Source organism: Vombatus ursinus, unplaced genomic scaffold (assembly GCF_900497805.2).
Source record: "Vombatus ursinus unplaced genomic scaffold, bare-nosed wombat genome assembly UNPS02009994.1, whole genome shotgun sequence".
Taxonomy (NCBI): Eukaryota; Metazoa; Chordata; class Mammalia; order Diprotodontia; family Vombatidae; genus Vombatus; species Vombatus ursinus.
Genome location: NW_020949772.1, coordinates 7,561,950 through 7,571,002, shown reverse-complemented (window position 1 = coordinate 7,571,002; position 9,053 = coordinate 7,561,950).

Below are 9,053 nucleotides of genomic sequence, written 5' to 3'. Positions count from 1 at the left end.
CAGCTTTGTTTCACTCAGGTTCTCTTGCAGCATGTCTTTCAGATCTACTGGATTTTGTGTTGTCTCTAAGTATGCATGTATTCCATGTACTGATGGTGAGTGGAATCATCTTTGCAAAAGTTTTGGTATTTTTTTGTGTGTTTTGACGCAGAGTGGGGTCCCCACCTGCCCTGGTAAGCGGGCCAGGGTTGGGTGAAGCAGACAACTTTTAAGCAGCTTTTCTAGTCCCTTCCTAACACTGGGAAGTGAGCAGTGTGGTCCTTAAGAGACCGCTTAGACATCCAGGGGGCTGCCACATCGCACTGCCGCTTTCAGTGAGAAGACAACCCTATGGCCTGGGCTGTCTATGTGCAGGGTTGTGGCTACAGCTCCCAGTGTATCCACACCTGCTGCTTTGTCATTTGCCTGTTGCCACAGGACTTTGAGATAGGTAAAAATGGTAAAATGGTAGGGGTGATGTCTTTTGACTCACACATAAATTGGATTTAAATGAGGCAGAGTTGCATGAAGTCGTCAGCCTCACTCTCTCTTCCAGAATCATCATAATCCAGTGACAAGACAAAGTCAAGAAGACTGGCGTGGCCCAAGATGCGTGTCTTGTTGTCTTCCATGTCTGACAAAGCTCTAATTGCTCCACAGCACCTGCTTCAACTGCTGTCCTGGCCATTGGAATAAATTGTTCTCATCTGCCCATGCCCCTGGGAAAAGTCTTCACACGCTTGGGCACCAATAGGCTTGAGAGCCCTCAACCTGGTTTAGCCAGTCTCCTGAGATGGTTTTACCAGGATGTGGTCACTGAGCTTCATGAAGCCTCAAGCAAGAGTTGGTTCAATCAAGTGGACACCACAGGCCGATAAGCAGCCCTGAAAGGGGCTCAGAAGCCCTCATTCCAGAGGTGCTGATCCTCCCTAGACACACCTTACACCTCCAAGAAAAGTCCTGATAGCAGCAACATCTGACTGTCTTCAAAGAGTCAACATCACCAGGCAGCAACTGCATCCTAGATTACTGAAAAGACCACCAGACTACAAGATTGCTGAGCTTCTGTCAGTGATCTTTGGAAGCTCATTTACCCCATATCTGAATACTTTTCCTTTGGTTTTTTTTTTGTTTAAATAAATTTTATTGATTATGTATTGTTTTATATTCCCCCCTTCCCTCTCACAGAGAGCCATCCCTTAGAACCAAAAAAAATTTTAAAGAAAAAGAGGAAGAGAAAAAAATCAGTAAAACAGATTTATTCATGGAAAAAAGCTGACAACATATCCCTTATCCCATACCCTTGAACCTCAATCTCCCCTAATCTCTGCAAAATATTCTTCTTTGGGGCCAAACTTGGTTCTTTGTCATTTTGGAGCATTCATTTTTGATTATTTTGTGTGTCATTGTTCTTTCCATTTACAATGTTGTAGCCTTTTGTATAATTCTTTTTTGGTTCTGCTTACTTCACTTTGTATCATGTCATGTAAATCTTCCTATGATTCTCTGTATTCATTCATCATGTTCATCATTTCTTTTAGCACAGTAACATTCCAGTACACTCCTACATTTATTTGGTGTATACTAATTAATATACGTCGTTATCTCCCTCATAGAACGTAAGCTCTTTGAGAGTAGGGATTGTTTTATTTTTTGTCCAGTGCCTAGCACAAGACTTGGTCTATAGTTGTTGTTGTTATTGTTGAGTTATTTCAGTTGTGGCTGATACTCTGTGACCCCATGTGGGGTTTTTTGGGCAAAGATACAGGAGTGGTTTTGCCATTTCCTTCTCCGACCCATTTGATAAACTGAGGCAAACAGGGTTAAGTGACTTGCCCAGGGTCACCCAGTTGTAAGTGTCTGAGGGCAGATTTGAACTCACAAAAAAGAGTCTTCCTCACTTCAGGCCTGGCACTCTATCCACTCTACCAGTCTATCCACTCTTACCAGGGACTTCATAAATGCTTGTTGATGGATTTATCATGGAGAAAACTAGATGATGTTCCATAGGACCAGAGATGGACAAATATTCCCATTATGAAAACCATAGGTCAATATGTGTGACATTCTAGAACCATTATTAAGACTCATTAGACAAGAGCTCTGGGTCTGGCTGGAGTCAGAAACACTTAAATACAAATTCTGGCCTCAGATACTTTCTAGCTGTGTGACCCTGAGCAAATCACTTAGCCTCTTTCTGCCTCAGTTTCCTCACCTGAAAAATGAGGATAAAAGTAACATCTACCTCACAGCATTGTTGCAAGGATCAAATGAGATCGTATTTGTAAAGTGGCTTGCAAACCTTAAAGCACTATACAAATTATTCTTAATTATATTTAATGTATTATTATTCAATAGTTTGTATTTTTATTACAGAGACAGGTTGTGAGCACTTAAGACAGTGATCAATGAAAGCCAACATGGCTTCATGAAGAAGGCTAACTTCATTTCATTTTTTGACATAACTAGACCAGAGGTTCAGGGGACTGCTGTCGACTCACCATATTTAGACTTCTATAAATTGACAAAATCTTTCCCGGTATGTTTGTAGATGAGCTAGAGAGATATGAGTTAGGTTATTCTGTAATTGGGTAAAATTTTTGCCAGTCAATTGACTGTACCCAAGAGTAGCCATTAAAGGTTGACTGGGAACTCATAGCTTACAGTGCTCTGGGGATCTGTCCTTGGCTCTTTGGTATAATGTTTTCATCAGACTCAGATGAAGGCCTAGCGAGCAGGTTTGTCACATTTGCTAATGAAGAGGAAGCAGGAAGAATAGCTAACATGATGGATTACTCTGTCTTTGTACTACTCTGCCTAGAATGTTTTCCCTCCTCACCTCTGACTCCCAGCCTCTCTGACTTCAAGATTTTGACCAAATTCTATCTTCTGCAGAAGGCTCCCTTCCCCAACCCCAACCCCCAACTCTTGTGCCTTCCTTCAGAAATTACCTTCTAAGCACACTGCTTACATATCATGTCCTAACTTAGTTATTTACTTGTTGTATCTGACAGTCTACTGAGATGAGCTCACTGAGGGCAGAGACAGAAAAGATATTTTGCCTTTCTTTGTACATTCAACCGAATGCCTGGAACATAGTAGGAGCTTAAAAAACACTTGATTGACTGTCCCTTTCTGGATACTTTGTCCCTCTCTGTAGGCTGTGAACAATTTTTAGTTTGGTTTTTTTTTTGGCTTGTTTTCAGAATGTCATACTCACTTTGAGCTGTTAATCCACCAAATATTTTCAGAAAACTATTTTCTAAGGGCAACTAAGTGGCTCAGTGGATAGAGCACCAGCCCTGGAGTCAGGAGGAACTGAGTTTAAATTCAACCTCAGACACTTACTGTGTGACCTTGGGCAAGTCACTTATCCCGAATTACCTCCCCCCAAAAAACCCCAACAACTATTTTCTAGGTGGGTGTCTCCACCCTTGGCTTTGTGAAGTTGTTTTCTTTAACCTGACTGGAGAATTTTAGATCGATCACTATTAAATTGCATCTCATTCATTTCAGAACATCATTAGCCTGTTGAGATTTCTTTGGATCTGGATTCAGTACTCTGCCCTGGTCAGTCACCATGAAAAGGACTATGTTCAATCTTTGGCATCCTATTTTGGAAATCCATAAACAAATGGAGTGTGTACAGATTAACAGGATGTAGGGAGAGCTGGAAGACATGCCAGATAAGGATCAGCTTAAGAAATTTGGGTTGTTTACCTTGGAAAAGAAGAGACTCAAGGATGGGACAGTCCAGAGTAGGTGTGATTAGTTTACTTTGGGCCCTGAAGGCAGGACAGAAAACACCACAGGGGAAGATTTAGGTGAGATAAAAGGAAGAACCTGCTACAATTGAGTGGGTGGGCTCAGAAAATTGTTCTTCCCTCTTTGGAGATCTTACCTGAAGGATGACCTCTTTTGAGGAAGCTTATGGGTTTTCTTGGTCAAGTAAAGCCTGGACAAAATGTCCTTCTAGGTCTTCTAGTTTATTGTAATGTTAATATCAGCTGACTGAGTCAGTCATTGAGCATTTATTAAGTACCTGCTATGTGCCAGGCAGAGTGGCTAGATGGCACAGTGGATAGACAGTTGGGCCTGCAGTCAGGAAGACTTACCTTCCCGACTTCAAATCTGGCCTCAGACACTTACTGTGTGACCAACCCTGGGCAAGTCACTTAACCTTGTTTGCCTCAGTTTCCCCTCCTGTAAAATGATCTGGAGAAGGAAATGGCAAACAGAGACACTCCAGTATCTCTGCCAAGAAAACCCCAAATGGGGTCATGAAGAGTTGGACACAACTGAACAATGACATGTCCCCAGGCGCCGTGGTAGATGTGGTAACACGAACTACATACCAACAAGTTATGTAGTAAATAAGATGAATTGGAAATAATCAACAGAGGAAAGGCACTAGAATCAAGGGAGATGAGGAAAGGCTTCTTGTAGAAGGTGGGATTCTGAAGGAAGCCAGAGAAGCCAGGTGGCAGAGAAGAGAAGGAAGAGTCTGCCAGGGAGTGGACAGCCAGTGAAAACGCCCCATGTCGGGAAATGCAGAGAACAAGGAGGAGGCTACGCTGTCATTGGATCGTAGGGTACTCAGAGGGTTAGCCCTGCCTTGATATTCTAATCTGCAAAATGGGGATAACAATTATTCTCATTTTGGTGGCACTTTAATATCTACAGAGTCCTCTGCTCCCCACCAAACTCCAGGAGGTTGGGAGTATCACCCTTTTTTCATATGAGGAGATTGAAGCTCAGAGAGATGAAGGTCCAGGTGAGTCACACAGCTCGAGATGGCTAGGTTTCTGCCTAGTGCAGTGCTTTTTTTCATCACCCTATTTCACAGGGTCATTGTGAGTTAGTAAGTTATTCTCGCTAGAGTCGATCTCTGCCAGAAGAGATTCTCTTCATTTCCCTCTCCAATCCTCCCCCTGTGCTAAGGCTGAAGCCCAGGGTTTCTCCTTAGGGCATCCTCACGTACAATTTCATCAGTGTTAGCACTCTAGGTTCGGTGTCCAGAGAACAGGTTTGAGTTATGGCTCTGATGTGTGACTCTTTGTCTGGGCGTCAGTTTTGATCCATCAAACACTTTTTAAGTATCCACCACGTGCCTGGTTACTATGCAAGGTCATGCTGGGGGTTCAAAAACAAAAATGAAAGCTCCTGCCCTCCATGAGCTTGGAATTCTTTTATTCCCTTTTTAGTGATACCTTTTGTTTTTCATCACATTCATTTTGGAATAGATCTCTCCCCTGCTTCCCAATTCCCTCAAACAAAAATTTTGTTTGTTTTTAGGCAATTGGGGTTAAGTGACTTGCCCAGGGTCACACAGCTAGTGTCAAGTATTTGGTCTGCGGCCGAATTTGAACTCAGGTCCTCCTGACTTCAGAGCCGGTGCTCTATCCATTGCGCCACCTAGCTGCCCCAACAAAAATTTTAAAAGAATAAAAAAAGCAGTTCAACTAAACCAACCGACATCTTCTGGGCTAACTGCTCACCTCTCACCTTGAAGGGAGGTAAATTGCATTTTCTTTTTGCTTGATTTTTATTACCTTTATTTTTTAATTATAATTTTTTTAATCGGCAAAAAATTTGCCCTCTCTCCCTCTCACCTCCTCAATGGAGAAAGAAAGAAAAACAAAACCTTTTGTAACATGTTTGTTACAAACATGCTTAATCAAGCAAAACAAATTTCTGCATTGACCACAACTAAAAGATTCATACACCTCATTCTGTACTAAGTCTTTCCCCTCTCCATCAGGAGGTGGAAAGCATGCAGAGGTGCCCTGGTAAATGTTTAACATCTGGGTTGGGGGAGGGGGTTCTCACCACACACTTTTAATTTTAATTTTCATTCTTAACATTTTCTCTATCACTTTCTTAAGTCTAGACAATCAACAAAACAATAAATCAAGCTCTTATTTGTAAGTTTTCCAATTTCCGAAGTTTAAATGCTTACTCCGGAAATTTAACAATTGATTCTCCAGAACTAGTTCAAGCTGATTCCAGCACAACATTGCATGTTTCATCATCAGTCCTCTGGAATTGTGGTTGGTTATTATACTGATTAGCATTCCTAAGTCTTTTTTTTTTCTTTTTAACATTTTTCTTTTAATTTTCAGTTCTATATTCTTTCTCTCCCTAAGCCCCTCCCCCAACCATTAAGAAATACAGAAGGATACCCATTTATATATATAATGTCATGCAAAATATATTTCTACATTACCCGTGTGAGTGTGTGTGTGTGTGTGTGTGTGTGCAGTACAAGAAAACTAAAAGGGAAAAATGCTTCAATCTGCACTCCATCATTTCTCCATCTGGAGTTAGATAACTATTTTTTCATGAGTCCTTTGGAGTTGTGGTGGCATGTGGTATTGATCATTTACTAAGTATTTCAAAGTTGTTTGTCTTTACAATGTTGTTGTCATTGTATAAATTGTTCTCCTGGTTCTGTTTACTTCAATCTGCCCCAGGTTTCTCAGAAACCATTCCTTTGATCATTCCTTACAGGTTGCATTTTAATGGAGTTCACATTTGACAGAGATTTTCTTTGGTAAAATGGGAATCCAGAGAAAGAATTGTCGTTGGAGTCTGAATGCACATCGAAGCATATTATTTTCACTTTGGTCTTTTTTTGTGTTTTTCCCTTTTGTTCCGTTTCTTCTTTTGCAGTATGATTAGTGTGGAAATATGTTTCACATGATTGCACATGTATAACCTGTATCAGATTGCTTGCTGTCTTGGAGGGGGGAGGGTAGGGAGAGAGGGAGAAAAAAAATTGGAACTCAAAATCTTATAAAAAATGAATGCTGAAAATTGTCTTTACATATAATTGGAAAAAATAAAATGCTATTTACATTTTTTTTAAAAAAAGTAAAATGAGTGGATAAGAACCCACTCTTTGAAAAAAACTGCTGGGAAAAGTATGGCAGAGTATGGAAAAGAGTATGGCAGAAACTAGGCATAGACCAAAATCTCATACCATATACCAACATAAAGTCAAAATGGGTACATGATTTAGATATAAAGGCTGATACTATAAGCAAACTGGGAGAGCAAGGAATAGTTTACCTGTCAGATCTATGGAAAACAGAAGAATTCACGACCAAACAGGAGATAGAGAACATTACAAAAATCAAAATAGATAATTTTGATTATATTAAATTGAAAAGTTTTTGCACAAACAAAGCCAATGCAACTAAGATTAGAAAGAAGGTAGAAAATTGAGAAAGAATTTTTATAACCAGTCTCTCTGATAAGGGCCTCATTTCTAAAATATATAGAGAATTAAGTCAAATTTACAAGAATACAAGCCATTCTCCAATTGATAAATGGAGAAAGGATATGAACAGACAGTTCTCAGATGAAGAAATTAAAGCCATCTATAGTCATATGAAAAAATGCTCTAAATCACTATTGATTAGAGAAATGCAAATCAAAACAACTCTGAGATACCACATCACACCTATCAGAATGGCCAACATGACAAAACAGGAAAATGATAAATGTTGGAGAAGATGTGGGAAAATTGGAACACTAATGCATTATTGGTGGAGTTGTGAAATTATTCAACCATTATGGAGAGCAATTTGGAACTACGCCCAAAGGGCTATAAAAATGCGCATACCCTTTGACCCAGCAATAACACCTCTAGGGCTATATCCCAAAGAGATCACACAAATGGGAAAAGGATCTACATGTACAAAAATATTCCTAGCAGCTCTTTTTGTGGTGGCAAAGAATTGGAAATTGAGAGGATGCCCATCAATTGGGGAATAGCTGAGCAAGTTGTGGTATATGAATGTGATGGAATACTATTGTGCTATAAGAAATGATGAACAGGCTGACTTCAGAAAAACCTGGAAAGACTTGTATGGTCTGATGCTGAGTGAAGTGAGCAGAACCAAGAAAACGTTGTACACAATAACAGCCACGTTATGTGATAACTAATATTGATAAACTTAACCCTTCCTGGCAATACAAGGATCTAAGACATCTCCAGAGGCCTTGTGATGGAAAATGTTATACACATCCAAAGAAGGAACTATGGAAGTCGAATTGCTATTTTTTTTTCTCTTCTGTTGAGTTTTGTTTCCTCTTTCTGATGGTTCGTCCTATTGGTTTTAATTTTTACTAACAACATTACTAATGTGAAAATATGTTTAATATGAATGTAAATGTATAGTCTATATCAGATTGTGCGCCATCTTGGGGAGGGTGGTGGGGAGGAAGGGGGAGAAAAACTTTAAACTCAAAAGTATATGGAAGTGATTATTGATAAATCAAAATAAATTAATAAAAAAAGAAAAAAGAAAAAAAAAGTAAAGTGAGTGGAAATTGGATTAAGTGATACTTAAGGTCTCTTCAAGGTCCAAATCTATGACTCTCAGCAATATGAAAAACGTGAGTTATTAATATTCTTTGACTCATTGAATTCCACAGCTGGCATAGAGCTTAAAGACAGAAAGAAAAGTTCCATTTGAAAATAATTATAGCAAGACTTTTTGTGGTTGCAGAGAACTAGAGACACATCCGTCAAGTGGTGGACTGGCTAAACAAATCGTGGTTCATTAATGTAACACAATATGACTTCCCCTCAAGAAACAATGCATAATAACAATTCAGAGAGGCCACGGAAGATTTCAGAAGAAAGGGATGCAGTGAAGTAAGCTGAACTAGGGAAACAATACAATATACACAGAGGCTCTCGAGTTTAAGTGGAAAGATCAAAATGGATCCTGTGCAATTAATATAACTAAAGTCCCCCCACCAAGAAAGAAGAGAATGCATCTCCCCGCCCCCCATTTTCCGGAGGTGGGGCACTTTGGAGGTGGAATAGAGCATACATTGTCAGGTTGACTGTTTCCCCCCTTTGATCTTTCTTACATGGGATGCTTCGCGAGGGAGGTAAGGATGGAGGGGGAAATATTTGTAAATGAAGGTGATGTAAAATAACATAGATCAATAAGAGGTTTTTAAAACGCAGAACACAAAAGCACCAGCGGAGACACTCAACCCCCTTGGCTTTGCAGCTGAGGCGGGGTTTCCTGGCTCCTCCCCCGAACAGAGCCACG